This window comes from Chiloscyllium plagiosum, unplaced genomic scaffold (genome assembly GCF_037043375.1).
Source record: "Chiloscyllium plagiosum isolate Xiang-an unplaced genomic scaffold, Cpla_swu_hap1 HiC_scaffold_9, whole genome shotgun sequence".
NCBI lineage: Eukaryota > Metazoa > Chordata > Chondrichthyes > Orectolobiformes > Hemiscylliidae > Chiloscyllium > Chiloscyllium plagiosum.
In genome coordinates, this window is record NW_028270147.1 from 39,131,266 (window position 1) to 39,150,315 (window position 19,050).

At 42.1% G+C, this 19,050-nt stretch overlaps 1 long non-coding RNA gene across 2 annotated transcripts in view; it reads left to right on the top strand.

The window, feature by feature from the left end:
• The window catches only part of LOC148149125 (uncharacterized), a 236,805-nt gene that overhangs the window by 190,877 nt on the left and 26,878 nt on the right, over positions 1–19,050 (top strand). The gene's annotated exons all lie outside the window — the stretch shown is intronic.

Below are 19,050 nucleotides of genomic sequence, written 5' to 3' on the forward strand. Positions count from 1 at the left end.
ATCCAGTTTGGCTCCACACACACATGCACAAAGAAGGAATTCTCAGAGAAGATTGCGGAATAATGTAACTTCTACTTCATTAGTGTTTGATTTACAAAGCAGCCAGCACCCTCACTCTTCATGTAACTTTAACCTTTTGACCTCTTCAAAGCCATGGAGACAGGATAAAGGGCAAACAAATGTGGAAATCACACGACAGTCAATTTTAAATGGGTTTTTCATATCACACTTGGGATTCTGCAGGATCTCCAAAGCTGTAAAACATTTACACATTCTCCTTGTACTTTTGAAATGCTTGTATAGGAGCTTAACTGAATGGTTTCACGTTTTAGTGAATGATGTAAAAGTGAGAACATCCCATAATATACACGAGTGTAATTTTATTAAACAATGAGATGTTCAATCCACCATTAACTTTCAGTCCATTTCATCAGACTTATGTGGTTTAGCTCCAGTTATTTCTGAATGCTGTTACGTTTTTTAGTAATGAGTTAGGAATGATACAAAGTGATATAGAATAAACATTGTTTAGCTTGAAATTGTCACCTTAGAAATCCCTTTCTTAGCAAAGCTATATCTTCCACCCTCTAGATGTAACATAGTAATTGTTCATTCTGCTAACACTTTGTTTGTTTCTCACTGATGCTTCCTGCAAAGGTTACATAAATAATCATCCACCATAAAATTTGCACAATACCAATTTATAAATGCTAATGTTAATGATGCTACACCCCTCAGCAAGATAAACTCTTCGAGTTGAACTTATTAATAATAAAAACAAGAAGTGCTGGAGAAACTCTGCTGAATCTATTGAAAGAAACAAACTTAATGTTTTAAGTCCACTACGACTGCCTCTTATCAAAAAGACTAGGCTGCAGCTCGCAACCTAACAGGTGCAAGGTCATTCACACCCCCTGAACTGTCTGCAATGCTAACTAGGAGCTTGTTACTGACAATACTTCAGATTCTCACACTGATTAGTTCTTTCTCAAATTCAGTACCTTAATTGCTGGACTAATTTGTTGATTTTATTTTCACTAATAAATGCTGTTCCAGAACTGGTTATTTAAACGTACTGCATTACCAGACAACTGTTATAACATTTGGCATCCATCTGACAATGAGGAAAATTGCTCAGTTATGTACTGTGCACAAAATGAAAGATAAATCCAACCCAGCAAGTTGACACTCTATAGTCTACTCTCGATCATCAGCGAAGTGAGATAACAGCTCATGCCTGTCCCTATCATTGCAAGTCTGAACTGCCAGAATGTACTGTCAGTGGAAGTGGCAGGCTGGTTGAGGTGGACTGACAGATGTCAGATGTCAATATCCATGGAGGAGGAGTGAATCTTGCCCTGAATTGCAGTTTGGTCACAGACAAGGTGGAGGTAGCTCACAGCAAATGGCGAACTGATTCTGCTGGCTACACACCCTAATTACTTGTCAATTTTTCCCAATGTTGGACTTGCTTGGCGAGCTCAATCAGATGGAAGTGTGAATATTAATAAAACAAACTGTGGTGTTAACAAGGTATTTAACAAATGTTAATTGACATCTTGCTGTTGCTTAACAAGATCCTTATCCCATCACTTGGGAAAAACATAAAAGTTTGGAGAGATAATCTTGACATTGTCCTTATCACCCAATTCTGCCACACAACCTGTCATAGCCCACACCACTCAGACCCCAATAAAATTCCACCCAAAGAGTCATTATTGCACAAAAGGAGGCCATTCAATCCAACACCTGAATGTTGATTCATTGTATAAGGAACCAACTTTGTACATTTCCTATTATACTTCACTAAAGCCTGAAGTTTAATCCACATCCCCTCCCTCCAAATATCCTTCAACCTCTTTTATAATCATTCATTGCCTCCATTTCCACGAGCAATGAGTTTCAGATCTTGTTCACTTTTGTAAAAAGCAGTTCTCCTTCATGTACTGACAAATCTATCCATAACCTTAAATCTGTATCCTTTCTCCTTATGCCATCAACAAATAGGAACAGATTTTCTTTATGGACTTTACAAAACCTGCCATAATCTTGTACACCACGATCAAATCTCTCCTCAATCTCTTTTATTCTGAGGCGAACAATCCTAGCTTCTCAAACTAAACGTTGCAGCTAAAATCTCTTGTTCCTGGAACCATTTGATTAAATCTCATTTTCACTACCTTCACGTCCTTCCTAAAAACTGGTGACCAGAATTAGATCCAATAGTCTAGCTGCAACCTTTCCACTCCTACTAATAAATTTATATTCTCTGGATTATAAATGGTAACACCATCAATAATTTACATTGATATTGTACTATCAAAGTAGAAAGGATCTGACATTTCTTAGAAAAGCAGAAAGAAAAGGAAAGACTGACAAAAAGGACATGGTTATGAGAACTAACCAATAGGCTTCAGGAAGAAATGGATTTTTTGTATTTGTATCTTCAATATCATCATAAACATGGGCTCTTCTGAAGGTTGAGCTAATTCATTTAGATTTTGGTTCACCAGTGCAGGTCAACATTATGTCAAGTTTGGGAGTGTGGTGCTGGAAAAGCACAGCAGATCAAGCTGCATCTGAGGAGCAGAAGAATCGACCTGTCGGGCAAAAGTCCTTCATTAGGAATTTCTGATGAAGGGCTTCTGCCTGAAACATTTATTCTCCTGATCCTCGGATGCTGCTTGACCTATTGTGCTTTCCCAGCACCACACTCTTAACTCTAATCTCCAGCATCTGCAGTCCTCACTTTTGCCATATTGTCAAGGTTGGTCATCTGTCTGCTGAATTATCCAATTCCAGTAGAGCCAATCGCAGAGCATGTGTATTACTCCTACGTCAAGGAGAAGAGAAGCAATCAGATTACTGTCCCGTTATATGTACCAGAATCAAATGCTTTTAGATGAAATTGAGAACAAGACAAGGATCATATGAACATAGAGAACATACCCAGAGTGACCCGCTCCGGCCTACACCAGCCCACGTCATGTCACCCAGAGTGACCCGCTCCGGGCTACACCAGCCCACGTCATGTCACCCAGAGTGACCCGCTCGGGCTATACCAGCCCACGTCATGTCACCCAGAGTGACCTGCTCGGGCTATACCAGCCCACACCATGTCACCCAGAGTGACCCACTCTGGGCTATACTAGCCCACACCATGTCACCCAGAGTGACCCGCTCCGGGCTATACCAGCCCATGCCATTTCACCCAGAGTGACCCACTCTGGGCTATACCAGCCCATACCATGTCACCCAGAATGACCCACTCCGAGCTACACCAGCCTACGTCATGTCACCCAGAGTGACCCACTCGGGCTATACCAGCCCATGCCATGTCACCCAGAGTGACCCGCTCCGGGCTATAGCAGCCCATGCCATGTCACCCAGAGTGACCCGCTCTGGGCTATACCAGCCCATGCCATGTTGCCCAGAGTGACCCGCTCTGGGCTACACCAGCCTATGCTATGTCACCCAGAGTGACCCGCTCTGGACTACACCAGCCCATGCCATGTCACCCAGAGTGACCCGGTCCGGGCTACACTAGCCCATGCCATGCTGCCCAGAGTGACCCACTCTGGGCTATACCAGCCCATGGCATGTCACCCAGAGTGACCCGCTCCGGGCTATAGCAGCCCATGCCATGTCACCCAGAGTGACCCGCTCTGGGCTATACCAGCCCATGCCATGTCACCCAGAGTGACCCACTCGGGCTATACCAGCCCACACCATGTCTCAGAGTGACTCGCTCTGGGCTACACCAGCCCACGCCATGTCACTCAGTATGACCCGCTCTGGGCTATACCAGCCCATGCCATGTTGCCCAGAGTGACCCGCTCCAGGCTACACCAGCCCATACCATGTCACCCAGAGTGACCCGGTCCGGGCTACACTAGCCCATGCCATGCTGCCCAGAGTGACCGAATCTGGGCTATACCAGCCCATGCCATGTTGCCCAGAGTGACCCGCTCCAGGCTACACCTGCCCACACCATGTCACCCAGAGTGACCTGCTCTGGGCTACACCAGCCCACACCTTGCCGCCCAGAGTGACCCGCTCCGGGCTACACCAGCCCACACCATGTCGTCCAGAGTGACCCGGTTCCGGCTATACCAGTCCACACCATGTCGCCCAGAGTGACCCGGTCTCGGCTACACCATCCCACGCCATGCCACCCAGAGTGACCTGGTCCGGGCTATACCAGCCCATGCCATGCCACCCAGACCATTCCATCCAGAGTGACCTACTCCGTGGTACACTAGCTCACCCATGTCACCCAGAGTGACCAGCTCCAGGGTTCACCAATCCATGCCATGCCGCCACCAAGAGCCCACTCCAATTTTCATAGGCCGACTGACCGACTCTGTAGCCAGACTGCCTCTGAAAATGCCACCACTAATCATTTGGGAGTCCATCAAAGCCACCTCCTGCTGAAGAGCTCTCTTTATCAGGTAAGTATTAGAAAAAGGGAGGACTAGAGGGAAAATGAAAAAGAAAAATACACAGACGAAGTGGACAAGCCCAGACACAGGAACCCATACATTGCCTACTTCACCCCTGCCATCCTAATTGGATTAATATATTATCAGTAAATGACAAAGAGATGGACAGGCTGCTAGTCCACCCACGGTGATGATGTTTTCACAGACTTTAATGATAAAGGGTTGAGTGTGTGTGACTTCTACAACCTGAAACCGCTTGAATCTTTTCATTTGGTGATTTTTTTTCTTATTTATATATGTGGATCTGTAGCTACTATGGAATCTATATCTATGATTATCTGAATAATCTTAACTAAAACCCAATCTTAAGATTGTAACATATTGGTTAAATAATTCAAGAGAAACAATTACTTACTGCAAAATGTTCTTATCTACGTAAGCAATTGCAGGTGTACATTTTACCTCAGCCAGTAATCTTGATTAAACAGTCCTGCTAATGTTCAACTTGTTGAGACTACGTGAAGAAAATATTTTCCCAAGACTCTCTATCTACCATAAGACCATAAGACCATAAGACATAGGAGTGGAAGTAAGGCCATTTGGCCCATCGAGTCCACTGCGCCATTCAATCATGGCTGATGCGCATTTCAGCTCCACTTACCAGCGTTCTCCCCGTAGCCCTTAATTCCTCGAGACAACAAGAATCTATCAATCCCGGCCTTGAAGACATTTAGCGTCCCGGCTTCCACTGCACTCCGTGGCAATGAATTCCACAGGCCCACCACTCTCTGGCTGAAGAAATGCCTCCGCATTTCTGTTCTGAAATGACCCCCTCTAATTCTAAGGCTGTGTCCACGGGTCCTAGTCTCCTCGTTTAACTGAAACAATTTCCTAGCATCCACCTTTTCCAAGCCATGTATTATTTTGTACGTCTCTATTAAGTCTCCCCTTAATCTTCTAAACATGTTCTACTGCATTCTGTCAGCCATTTTCTGTTCAGTTATGGGCAGCCTTTGGACATTTTGTGCTACTTAATTACAGACAGCACAAACAGGCAATCCCTTATTTTTGTACAATGACCCCTAGTTCCAATTGCTTTTACAAGAATGTTCTTTCTCCATCCACCATGTCAAGACTTCTCAGGAATGCGCAGATATTTTTAGTTAACCTGCTCAGATTGTATTTTGATATACATCTGGAGCAGGTGGGACTTGAAGCCAGGCCTTTAGCCCAGAGGTAGGGGCAATACCACTGCAACGCAAGAGCTTTTTCTTGGGATTTTACATGTTTCTATCAAGTTGCATTTTACTGCTCTTGACTCCAGCAGATACAAACCTATCCTGTCCAACCTTTCCTCATAAGACAACCAATCTATTCCAGATAGTTGTCCAGTCAACCTTCTCTGAACTGCTTCCATTAAATTTATATTCTTCTTAATTTAGGAGACTAAACTGCACACATAGTACTCCAGATGTAGTAATATCAAAATCCTGTATAACTAATTCTGTATAAATTTTGGTTAGCTCAGTTGGCTGGTAATTGGTTTGTGATGCAGAGTGATGCTACCAGTGTGGATTCAATTCCCACACCAGCTGAAGATACTATGCAGGACTGTTCTTTTCACCCTCTCCCCTCACTTGTGGTACCTTGAACCTCAGGTTAAATCACCATCAGTTGTTTCTATCTAATGAGAGAGTAACCCTATGGTCTACAATGACTATAGTGACTTTTAGGGCTCAGTGGTTAGCACTGCTACCTCACAGCAACCGGGACCCAGGTTCAATTCCGCCCCCAGGTGATTGGCTGTGTGGAGTTTGCACATTATCCTTGTGTCTGTGTGCATTTGCTCGGAGTGCTCTGGTTTCCTCCCATAGTACAAAGATGTGCAGATTGGGTGGATGAGCTATGCTCAACTTCCCATGGTGCCCAAAGTATGCAGGTTAGATGGATTAGCCAAGAAAAATGCAGGGTTACAGGGATGGAGTGGGTCTGGGTGGGATGCTCTTCAGACGATCGACATGGACTCAATGGGCTGAACGACCTGCTTCCACAATGATTTTATGAAATATAATCTTCTTACTTTTGCATTCAATTTCCCTTTCAATAAACAAGAACATATTATTAGCTTTCCCAATTGCATGCTGTACCAGCATATTCAGTTTTATGATTCATGTATTACGACACACTGATCCCTCTGCATCTCAGAACTCTGCAGTCTCTTATCGTTTAGATAATATGCATCATTTTCATTCCTGCCAAAATAGGCATTTTCACATTTTCCCACAATATACTAAATTTGCTAGATCTTTGTCCACTCACTTAACTAGTATACTCCCTGTGTCTTCTTCACAATTTATTTTTCTACCTATCATTGCATCATCAGCAAATAATGATGGAATAGTAGTTGCTTTGCCTACACTCATTATCAAGAAAAACTGGTCAATGTCTATGGAACCTTTGCTCAGCAAGTGATGGATGTCTTCAGGAAAGAAGGAGGGGAGAATTCGCAGAGAAATTCCAAATGTTATAATACAAACAATTATGAGTAAACTGCTGAAAGTGGCTCACTGGAAAAGTTGGCAAATGACATTATTCAAACTGGCAGATAATAATCGACAAATAACTGATCAACAATTAATAAAAATTAAATATGAAGCATTAAACTGAAGTGTTAACTTTCTCTGCTTCCTCTTATTAAACCTGTTCCACAAACAATCCTCAGCCAATAAGAAACGATCAGAGATGCTGTGCCTGACCTTATCAGTTACAATTGTGTAGCTGATCCCTAGGAAATATATGAGGAGAAAGTGAGGTCTGCAGATGCTGGATATCAGAGCTGAAAATGTGTTGCTGGAAAAGCGCAGCAGGTCAGGCAGCATCCAGGGAACAGGAGAATCGACGTTTCGGGCATAAGCCCTTCTTCAGGAAGAAGGGCTTATGCCCGAAACGTCGATTCTCCTGTTCCCTGGATGCTGCCTGACCTGCTGCGCTTTTCCAGCAACACATTTTCAGCCCTAGGAAATATATGTCAGGCCAGAAAGACTGAAAGTTGTTGCCTGTGAGCTTATGTCTGGATAAATCAGCCAAGAAAGCTAATGTAAAATGAACACCAAAGCATCTATCATGGTGGGTGGTGAGCACGTCCAGATTCTGAGCCAGAATGAACCACCCACCGAGCTGGTCTGGGCATCAGAAGAGGCGTCGTGTGTCCAAATCTGAATCAAACGTTCAGCGTTTTGCATATAAAAGTAAGGGGCAACATTAACAAATCTCAAACAATGAGAAAGGACATGAGGAGGTATTGACTGATGGTCATTTATCACTTACAGAAAGAAACTGCAACAGCATCTAAAGAGAAGAGTCATTAAGTGTTTCAGGATGTTAATAGCACTGCATTTTTTGGGATAAATGGACAAGTTTAGTGTGCCTTAGATGAAACGGTGAGAGCACAACATAATTAGACAAGCTGCCAAAGAATTTATTGAAAACAGAAATGTTGGTAATTCAAACCCAATTCTCTGTAATGCTTTTTGTAAAATAGAATGCTACAAAATTATAATAAACTGTGAGACAAAGTGACTAGATTGTTTTAATTTCCAGAGGAATACCCAATATTATATAAAATATAGTCATTGTAGTGATTTTTTTCAATTTATTTTACTTTGAAGGAGTATGTTCCCATCTGCTCCCATGATGTAAGAGTTGAAAATCTATTTATTTCATGAAGCAAGTTCTAAAGGTTAGTTGGATTTGTGACATAAAACCTGGGACTATATTTAATCTATGAATTAGGATCTTAATTCTGTGATGCAGACCTTGAAAATGCCTATTGAATTTATATTGTGGTGCTGCCTTTTTTTAAAACAGCAAATTACAGGAAATTTTATCAACCCTTGTTTATAGAACATAGAACATAGAAAAGTACAGCACAAAACAGGTCCTTTGACCCATGATATGCCAAGGATTAATCCTAATCTAAAAAAAAACCTAACCTACACTCCCCTCAGTTCACTGCTGTCCATGTGCATGTCCAGCAGTCACTTAAATGTTCCTAATGACTCTGCTTCCACCACCACTGCTGGCAATGCATTCCATGCGTTCACGACTCTCTACATAAATAACCTACCTCTGACATCCCCTCTATACCTTCCTCCTAACACCTTAAAACTATGACTCCTCATGCCAACCAATCCTGCCCTGGGGAAAAGTCTCTGGCTATCGACTCTATCTATGCCTCTTGTTACTTTGTACACCTCAATCAGGTCACCTCTCTTCCCCCTTCTCTCCAGAAAGAAAGGTCCGAGCTTAGCCAACCTCTCTTCATAAGACAAGCCTTTCAGTCCAGGCAGAATCCTGATAAACCTTCTTTGCACCCTCTCCAAAGCCTCCACATCTTTCCTATAATAGGGCAACCAGAACTGGACACATTATTCCAAGTGTGGTCTCACCAGGGTTTCGTAGAGATGCAGCAAAACCTCATGGCTCTTAAACTCGATCCCCGGTTAATGAAAACCAAAACACCATATGCTTTCTTAACAACCCTATCCAATTAGGTGGCAACTTTGAGGGATCTATGCACTTGAACACCAAGATCCCACTGTTCCTCCAGACTGCCAAGAATCCTGTCTTTAATCCTATATTCAGCATTCAAGTTCAGCCTTCCAAAATGTATCACTTCACATTTATCCAGGTTGAACTCCATCTGCCATTTCTCACCCTAGCTCTGCTTCCTGTCAATGTTGCGTTGCAGCCTGCAACAGTCCTCAATAATATCAACGGCACCTTAATCCTTCCCTCAACCTCCTCATTCAAGTCATTTATAAAACTTACTAAAAACAGAGGCCCAAGAACAGAGCCCTGCAGGACACCACTCACCACTGACCTCCAGGCAGAATACTTTCCATCTACAACCCATTCTCTGCCTTCTGTCAGCCAACTAATTCTGAATCCAGAGAGCCAAATCGTCTGTATTCCATAGTTCCTGACTTTATGAATGAGCCTACCATGGGGAACCTTATCAAATGTGAAGCTAAATAATCAATAATCCAGACTGCGTCACAGCATGGTTCAAAATCTGGACATGAGAGCTGAATTCCAGATTGGAGGTGAGACTGACTGCCCTTGAGGTGACATTTGACAAAATGTAGTACAAAGGAAATTTAGTAAAATTGAAATCAATAGAAATTAGGAAGAAATTTCCATGCTGCATTTGATGGAGTCATATCTCACACACAGGAAGATGGCTGAGGGCTTTGGAAGCCAATCATAGCAGCCTCATGACATCACACCAGGAGTTCCCCAGAGCAGTGCCCCCCGTCCAACCACCTTTGGTTACTTCACCAATGACCTTCCCTCCATTATATGGTCAGAAGAGAAGTTGTTTGCTGACAACTGCACAGTATTCAGTTCCATTTACAACTCCTCAGATATTGAAACAATGTTTGCACCTGAGTCATGAACTGGACAATATTTAGAGAAAATGCTGGAAAATCTCAGCAGGTCTGGCAGCATCTGTAAGGAGAGAAAAGAGCTAACGGTTCGAGTCTAACTGACCCTTTGTCAAAGCTGAAAAAAGGGAGAAATAGGGAGGTATTTATACTCAGCTGAGAGAAGGTGAGTCATGGCTCCAGAAGCAAAGGTAGCAATAAAGAGGTGATAATGACAGTGTATAGAAAGATTATAGGGAGATTAGGAGCTGTGAATGACCAAGGCTGAAGCCAGCGCTTTGTGACAAAATATGTGGGAGATGGGGGGGATGGGTGAAGCAGAGGCAAAATGGAAAACAGGGGAGAAGGGTAGCAAAGGGAAAAGAGGAGAGGAAAAAAGTGGTGAGAGAGTGGGGAGCGAGAGAAAGAGAGACAATCAAGAAATAAGAATTACAGAACAGTGAAAAAAATATTTTAAAAATATAAAAAAAGGATAAATAAAATAAAATAAATGAAATAAAATTACGGAGCAGAATGAAAACAGAGGGGTCGAGATGGGATAATCATCTGAAGTTGTTGAATTCAATGTTGAGACCGGCAGGCTGTAACGTGCCTATTCGGAAGAGGAGATGCTGTTCCTCCAGTTTGCATTGAGCTTCACTGGAACATTGCAGCAGGCCAAGGGCAGACATGTGGGCATGGGAGCAGGATTGTGTGTTGAAGTTAATCAGATTAAGCAGTGTTTCACTTGTACCTCTTTCAATTTGGTCTATTGCATTCGTTGCTCCCAATGTGGTCTCCTCTATATCGGAGAGACAAAACGCCGACTGGGTGATCGCTTTGCTGACCACCTTCGGTCTGTACGCAATCAGGTCCTGGACCTTCCCGTGGCTTGCCACTTCAACACACAATCCGGCTGACTCGAAATGTCAGCTCTTTTCTCTCCTTACAGATGCTGCCAGACCTGCTGAGATTTTCCAGCACTTTCTCTTTTGGTTTCAGATTTCAGCATACGCAGTAATTTGCTTTTATTTTGGACAACGTTTAGATCTGGAATGATATGTGGCTTGAAACATCCACACAACAGGTATGGTCATCTCTAACAGGAGGCAATCTAAGTATCTCCTCTAGACATTCAATGGCATTACCATTGGCGAATCCAACACTACTATCCAGAAAGTCCATTGGTCCAGCTACCTAATGGCAGTGGTTTCAAAAGCAGGTCAAAGCCCAGGTTATTTAGGGCTCAATTCTGTTGCACATTCTGAGCTATTGTTTACTGCCGTCATGCTCTTTTAAATACAAGTTACTGCAGGATCTGATTGATCGAGTTATTTTTAAAATTCATTCACAGGATGAGGGCATCACTGGCCACCATTTAACCTCCATCCCAGAGGGCAGTTAAGAGTCAACTACATTGCTGTTTCACATGTAGGCCAGACCAGTTAAGAATAGCAGTTTCGTTCCCTAAAGGATATTAGTGAACCAGATGAGTTTTTTTCCCAACAATTGACAATGGTTTCATTGTTGTGGTTCTGTTCGCCGAGCTGGGAATTTGTGTTGCAGACGTTTCGTCCCCTGTCTAGACAACACAAATTCCCAGCTCGGCAAACAGAACCACAACAAAGAGCACCCGAGCTACAAGTCTTCTCACAAACTTTGAACCATGGTTTCATGGTCATCAGTAGACTCTTAATTCCAGATTTTTAAAAAATTGAATTCAAAATCCACCATCTGCCATGGTGGGACATAAACCAGGTCTCCAGAACATTACCTGTGTCTCTGGGTTAACAATCCAATGATAATACCATAGGTCAGCCTTTTCCACTAACCTGGAGATCGTCAATTAAATCATTTATGGCTTCTCCTGGAGACTGAACTCTTCTAATAGTCTTGTGTTTTAAGAATTTTGTTATTGTTTCAATACTTCTTCAGAAGATCATGGTGTTTCTTTTACCCTTGATGAGCAATAAAGTCAATCACTGTATTCCCAGCTTCATATAGAAATGTATTTACTTGTTCAGATTCTAATTTACTCTCTAATTTGGAGACTATATATCAGAAAAAGTTTTTTCCAGCATGTCAAATTCTGTATCTTAATTGACTCATGTCTAAAATTGTCTTCCTGGTAATACACTTCTAATGTTATGTCTTTCTGATGTACTAATATGATTTGCTTGATTCAAGACTTTTAATAGAATCATACAGTACAGAAGAGGCTCTTTGGCCCATCAAGTCTGTACTACCAAAGCTACATTAAATCTACACTGGCCCAAGATTCTAGCACTAGGCTCATAGCTTTGAATGTTATAGCATTTCAAATGCCTGTCCAGTAATATTTTTAAAGGTTATGAGGTTACCTACCTCATCTACCTTCCCAGGCAGTGCATCCCAGATCCCCACCACCCTCTGGGTAAAAAAGCTTTTCCTGAAACCCACTCTAAACATCCTGCTCTTCATCTTAAACTTTTGCCCCCTTGTTGTTGATGCTTTGACGAAGGGGAACAGTTATTTTTCTATCCACCCAGTCCATGCATCTCATGCTCTTAGACACCTCTATTCCATTTTTAATTTCAGAGTAAGTGCAGCTTTACTGCTCTTTGCTACAGTATTGTGAACTTCTCTCAAATCGATTGGCTCAGATGAATGATTCTCATTTTCTCACAACTGAAATGAATATTCCCATCATTCCCAGCTAAAATTGAGAATTTTTAAAAATTCATTCATGGGTTGTGGATGTGGGTGTTGCAGATAAGCCAGCATTAATGGCATCCCTAAATATCCTGGAGAGGGTAGTGGTGAGCTCCTTTTTTGATCTTTTGTAGTCATTTGAGTATAGGGACACCCAAAGTACTACTGGGGAGAGAATTCCAGCATTTTGACCCAGCGAGAGTGGATGAATGGCATAAAGGACCAGTTTATGATTTGAGGGAAACATGCCCGTTGTATCTGTTGCCTCTGTCCTTCTCGCAGGTAAGGTTCATGGGTTTGGATGGTGATGTGGGAGCTGTTGGTGAGTCACTGCAGTGCATCTTGCAGCTATGCATCAAAGGATGGGTGCCTGTCAAGCAGGCGGCTTTGACCTTGGTGGTGTCTAATTCCTTAAGTAGTGTTGGAGCTGTATTCATCCAAGCTAGTGAGCAGTATTCCATTCACACTCCTGATTTGTGCCTTATGGATTGTGGACAGGGGTTTATTGCTGTAAAATTCCTTGCCTGTGACTTTCACTTGTTCATTCAGTATTCATCTAGCTCATCCAGTTCAGTTTCTGATCAATGGTAATCCCTAGGATGTTCATAAAGGGGGATTCAACAATGACAATGCCATTAAACAGTAAGGATCATGTTAGGGATAGTCATTGCCTGGCATTTGTCTGGTGTGAATGTTCCTTGCCACTTAATCACTTAATCACTCACCCAGGATCCCTCTGTGCTGCACATTTTGACTGTCTCTCCCTATTTCAGTAGGTCTGCCGTTTGATTCTTCTGCCAAAAGACATAACCTCATGTACTCTTACATTAAAATCAATCTGCCAGATTTTTGAACACTCATTCAATTTATTTATATTGCCTTTCAGATTTCTTCTGCCCTCATTACAATATGTCCTCCCACCTATTATTGTGTCATGAGCAAATTTGGATACATTACACTCTGTCTCCTCCTCCAATATACATAATAAATAATTAAGACTCTAGGACTGATCTTTATGACTCTCCACTAGTTACATTCTACAAGACTCATTCATCCTAACTCTCTACTTGTATGTATTAATCCTCAATCTATGCTAATACTTTACTGCAAATATCGTAAGCTCCTATCTTGCACAATAACCATTTGCCGAATGCTTTCTGGAAATCCAAATATTGCCAGTCATTCCACTTTATCAACTCTACTTGTTATATCCTCAAAGAACTCTAGCAAATTTGTCAAACATGAATTCCCTTTCACAAAACCATGTTTACTTTGTTTGATTGTATTCAGCTTTTCTAAATGTCCTGCTATTTCTTCCTTAGTAACACACTCTAGTATTTTCTCAACCACAGATATTAATCCAATGGGACTATAGTTTTCTGTTTTCCATCTCCGTCCATCCTTGAACAGGGTAATGACATTAGCAGTTTTACAATCTACTGGAACCCTCCCAGAATCCAATAGGCTTGGAATATTATGAACACAGTCTCCACTATCTCTGCAGCCACTTCTTTTAAAACCCTTGATGAAGGTTATCTCGTCTTAACAACTTGTCTACTTTTGGTTCCATTAGTTTGTCATTACTTTGGATCTCATGATAGAGATTGTTACAAGAATGTTTCTCCCTTACAACCCTGGATATCTGATATCTTTGGGATGTTTATGGCATTGTCTACTATGAAAACAAATACAAAAGTATTGGTTTAAATTATTTGCCATTTCCCTGCTATCAATCCCCAGTTGCACCCTCCACATGGTCACATACTCACTTTAGCTACTGTCTTTTTGTTTGCATACGTATCGAAGCTTTTGCTGTTATCTTTATATTTCTTGCCAATTTGCTTTAATATTCAATTTTCTCCTTGTTTATTTCCTTTTTAGCCATCCATTGCTGGCCCCTGAATATTCCCAATTCTCTGGCCTGCTATTAGCTTGACCATCTTAGTTGACCACGGGTAGTTTATCTATCCCACCAAGACTTTCTTTTTGACCATAATACATGTTTGCTGTGTATTATGAAATATCTGCTTAAATGTCAGCTGCTGCCCATCTATTGACTTAGCTTATTTTCCCAGCTCACTTTAGACTCACTCTCTTTCTTCATTCCTCTGGAACTGCCCTTTTTTTTAATATATAGGTATTTTTATTGAAAAAAGAAAATTTTAAAGATTTTTTACAAAATTACAAAAGTAATACAAACAAGTATAAACACCAATATAAAATTAAATAAACAAGAGATAAAAAAACAAATAATAACCAAAAAAAGAGAAAGAAAAACCCAACTAACTACTAATTTATCCTACAAACAACCAAAACATAAAATAGAATATCATACATTACTAGCAATAAACAACAAAATAATTAAATAACTAGATACATGCTCAAAATAGATTTACATCAAGTCATAATAAAACCCGTATTTATACGGGATTTCTCCTCCCGGGGGTCCCTGAACCAGCCAGAATCATTACCACAGCTAGATGAAAGCTCTGGACAGTATGGCTAAGATATCTGTGTCGATGTAGTTCAAAAAGGGCTGCCCATATTTTATAGAATAATTCAGTTTCTTGGTGCACCATATTTATGAGGAAGTCGAGGGGGATATATTCCATGACTAACCCGTGCCAGTTTGAAAGTCCTGGAGGGCCTTCAGCTACCCAATTCACTAAGGTATATTTCCTTGCACAGAAAAAAAAGAATGGTAGATAATTTCCTCCCGTACACATCCAGGGAGGGAAAATCTGAAGAACCCAAAAGCAGGGACGCTGGATCCAATCTAATCTCTGTACCCAAGATCTCTGTCAAGACATTCGCTACTCTGTCCCTATACTGTCCCACTACTCTGCAGATCTTATGGCATGTCCATAGACAATGCGTGAGAGTGCTAACTTCTATTTTACATTTAGGACACATTGGCGATGCTCCTACCTTGAATTTTGCGAGTCGTTCAGGTGTCAAATGAGCCCTGTGGAGTTTCTTTAATTGAATAGCCTGAGTTCTATTACAAATAGAGATCTTTCTGGCATTTTCCCAGATGTCTTCCCACATTTCTAATGAGACTTCCAACCCTAATTCTTGATTCCAGGTTTTTAATAATCGTTTCATGTCCTTAGATACTTTATTATATAATGAGTGATAAAGAGTACTAACCGAGGGGGGCTCCATCGGCCATAGCACTCACCTTTCCCTATCCAATTTGTAGGAATTAATTATCAGTGTGGTCTTGCTTTGTATATAATTTCGTATGTGGAAATGCCGGAAAAGGTCCCTGTTAGGCAGTCCAAACTTCTGGTGCACCTGCTCAAAGGACATCATAACCTCCCCATTAAACAGGTCTCCCAAGCAGGAGATACCTCTGGACTTCCAAGTTTTAAATGTTGCATCTGTCACCCCTGGCTGGAATCCCAGTGCTCCCACTATAGGAATATAAGGGGAGGTTTTTTGCAGGTTACCCTCATCTTGTCGCATTATCCTCCAGGCTTTAATTGTATTTAATTAGATTAGATTCCCTACAGTGTGGAAACAGGCCCTTCGGCCCAACCAGTCCACACCGACCCACCGAAGAGTAACCCACTCAGACCCAATTCTCTCTGACTAACGCACCTTGCACTATGGGCAATTTAGCATGGCCAATTCACCTAACCTGCACATCTTTGGATTGTGGGAGGAAACCAGAGCACCTGGAGGAAAGCCACGCAGACAAAGGGAGAATGTGCAAACTCCACACAGACAGTCACCCAAAGCTGGAATCGAACCTGGGACCGTAGGGCTGTGAAGCAGCAGTGCTAACCACTGAGCCACCATGCACAATAGTCCATAACAGCTCTCATCTTGTCCATAAATAAAAGATTGATGAGGGGGCATTTTGCTTGGGAGATCTCAATATCTCACCAGAATGATTGGGTTTCTTGTGACCCATAATCAGCTACGTAAGATAATAAGGAGCTCAATTGATACCTCCTAAAATCTGGAAAGTCCAGTCCTCCCCTTGCTTGTGTGAGTTGCAGCTTTTCTAATTTGATAAGGAGCCATTTATGATTCCAAATAAAGGAGCCGAGCCAGCCATAAAGCTTACGTAATGCTTGTCTCTGCAGCATCAGGGGAGCATAGGATATAGAAGACGAGGTAGAATATTCATCTTAACTAGGGCTACTCTGGCTAACCAGGATTTTGGGAGATATCCCCAGCGTTGAAGGTCCTGTCTTATTTTCTCTAATAAGTGCACAAAACTAGCTTTATACAGCTGACCAAATACTGGGGTGATAAAACTAACTAGAACAGAAAACATTTTAGTGACCATCAAAAAGTGAAGCAAGATCTGGGCGGCACGGTGGCACAGTGGTTAGCACTGCTGCCTCACAGCATCAGAGACACGGGTTCAATTCCCGCCTCAGGCGACTGACTGTGTGGAGTTTGCACGTTCTCCCCGTGTCTGCGTGGGTTTCCTCCAGGTGCTCCGGTTTCCTCCCACAGTCCAAAGATGTGCAGGTCAGGTGAATTGGCCATGCTAAATTGCCCGTAGTGTTAGGTAAGGGGTAAATGTAGGGGTATGGGTGGATTGCGCTTCGGCGGGGCGGTGTGGACTTGTTGGACCAAAGGGCCTGTTTCCACACTGTACGTAATCTAATCTAATCTGTCCGGTAAATTGGATACACTGGCAAGACCTCCCAACAGCATGGCCTCAGATTTCATAAAATTGATTTTATAGCCTGAGAACATACCAAATAAATTGATCACTTGGATTAAGCGGGGCACGTATATCAAAGGATCACTTAAGAAGAGGAGGACATCATCCACATATAGAGTGATTTTATGTTTGCCCGATCCAACCCTAGGAGCCGTTATATTAGGCTCAGTTCGTATAGCTTCTGCCAGTGGTTCAATCACTAGCGTGAATAATAATAGTGAAAGAGGACACCCCCTGCCAACACTAAAGCTATCCGAACCTAAACCATTGGTGATCACTGCTGCTTTGGGATCATTATATAATACTGAAACCCATTTAGTAAACGCCTCCCCGACATCGAACCTTTCCAGTGTATAAAAAAGATATGGCCATCTTACCCGATCAAATACCTTCTTTGCGTCCAAGGAGACAGTTAAATCTGGTATTGTTCCCTGTTGACAGGCTTGTATCATATTTAAGACCCTTCTAATATTATTAGTTGACTGCGACCCTTTATAAACCCCGTCTGGTCCTCTTTTATGATGTATGGTAAGATCCTCTACAATCTTAATGCTAACACTTTAGAAAGAATTTTGAAATTCACATTTAGTAAGAATATGGGTCTATATGATGAGCAATCTTCTGGGGCCTTTCCCTTTTTAACAATAAGAGTGATGCTTGCTTCTCTCAACGAAGGCAGGAGGCAGCCCTGACTATGTGAATAATTATACATATTTATGAGTGGTTCGGCCAGTTCCCCTATAAATTCTTTATAGAACTCAGCCTGGAATCCATCTGGTCCAGGTGCCTTTGTCACTCTGAACCTGCCTCACCGTGTCAAGTACTTCCTGGGTTGTCAGGGGGACATTCAAGATTGACATCTGCTCCGAGGTTAAGCCCAGAAGGGCCAAATTTTTAAAGAAGGATTCCATCTTCTCAGTTCTATCCTCACAGTCCTGTGATTTATACAGTTCAACATAGAACTTTCTAAAGGCTGTATTGTTTTTTTTTCGATCACTAGTCAGGGTACCAGTACTTTCTCTAATGGACGTAATGGCTCGATGAGCCTTTTTCTTTCTAGTAAGGTATGCTAGGTATCTGCCAGGCTTGTCACCATATTCAAATAATCTCTGCTTTACGAATAATATTTCCCTCTTTGCTGTTTGGGTAAGTGCAGTATTCAAGGCTGCCCTAAGGGCTGTGATCCTTTGTAGCTTACTAATGGAAGGCCTGTTAAGATATGCTGTCTCAGCTGCATTCAAGCGAGTCTCGAGCAGGCGCTGTTGCTCTCCCTTTTTTCTTTTCTGGGTCACAGAGTATGAGATGACCAAACCTCACGCATATGCCTTAGTGGTCTCCCACATCATCGATGGGTTACTGGCCGTACCTGAATTAATTTCCCAGAAGGTTTTGAATTCCTGCGGAAAATACTTTATAAATTTGAAATCCTTCAATAAGAAGGGATCCATATGCCAATGTTGGGGGCCTGTCCCATCATCTTGACTTCCATATATACTATGGCATGATCAGAAATAGGTATGTTACCTATTTTACAAGACAGAATGGAATTCAAAAGGCTCGAGGGGGCAAAAAACATATCAATTCTGGTATAGCACTTGTGTGGATTAGAGTAGAAAGTAAAGTCTCTACCCTGGGGGTGAAGGCACCTCCATACATCTACTAACCCTAGCTCCTCATTCAGATACACCAGTTGTCTAGATCTCAGAGATATAGCCGTAGTGCTCATAGGTATCCTACCTGTCTCTGGGTCCATAATACAGTTAAGATCTCCTCCAATAATTGTATGGCAGACTCCAAAAGCCAT